A 908-nucleotide genomic window follows, 5' to 3' on the forward strand; every position below is an offset into this window, starting at 1 on the left:
ACACGCTGTCTTATCAACAGCCATAACGGTTATGTTGCACAAGACCAAGGATGGGAAGTAGTCCTAGTAAAACCAGAATGCATGACTTGTTTCTGGACGTATGAATTACGTGTCTTTATTGCCTTTGCCGAACGACTTGTGTACTAGCTAGAATTGTCTTCACAACTATCTTGTATCAAAGTTATTGTGTGCTATATTTCATGCTTTATGTAAAATAAGCGGTATTGTAAGTTTGTAAAATATTGTATAAAAGTTTGAACGCGAAATATTATTACAATCAGTTTTTCATATAGAATTGTAGTAGTTGAATTGTATATTAGCTACTAAGTATGAACTTAACGGGTAGGTACTACCCGAATTTAAACTTATAAAACGCTAATATGAAGAAAAAGCTTTTATAAATGAGTTCATATTATGCTACGAAATACTATTAACTACTCTTAATATTCTGTATGATTAACTTGTTCCATTTAACTATTTTGAAGGAAATGGCACCGACTACTCGACACACCGTGAATATGAATGAAGAGGAATTCCGTACTTTTCTAGCTTCAAACATAGCCGCAGTACAGGCTGCGCTACATACCAACAATAACCTTGGATCTAGCAGTACAGGAAATCGTGTAGGATGCACCTACAAAGAATTCACTGCCTGCAAACCTTTGGAATTTGATGGAACCGAAGGACCGATCGGATTGAAACGGTGGACCGAGAAGGTTGAATCGGTGTTTGCCATAAGTAAGTGTACTGAAGAGGACAAAGTGAAGTACGCTACGCATACCTTCACAGGTTCTGCGTTAACATGGTGGAATACCTATCTAGAGCAAGTGGGACAAGATGATGCGTACGCACTACCGTGGTCAGCATTCAAGCACTTGATGAACGAGAAGTACCGTCCCAGAACCGAG

Source organism: Rutidosis leptorrhynchoides, chromosome 10, assembly GCF_046630445.1.
Source record: "Rutidosis leptorrhynchoides isolate AG116_Rl617_1_P2 chromosome 10, CSIRO_AGI_Rlap_v1, whole genome shotgun sequence".
In the NCBI taxonomy this organism is placed as follows: domain Eukaryota; kingdom Viridiplantae; phylum Streptophyta; class Magnoliopsida; order Asterales; family Asteraceae; genus Rutidosis; species Rutidosis leptorrhynchoides.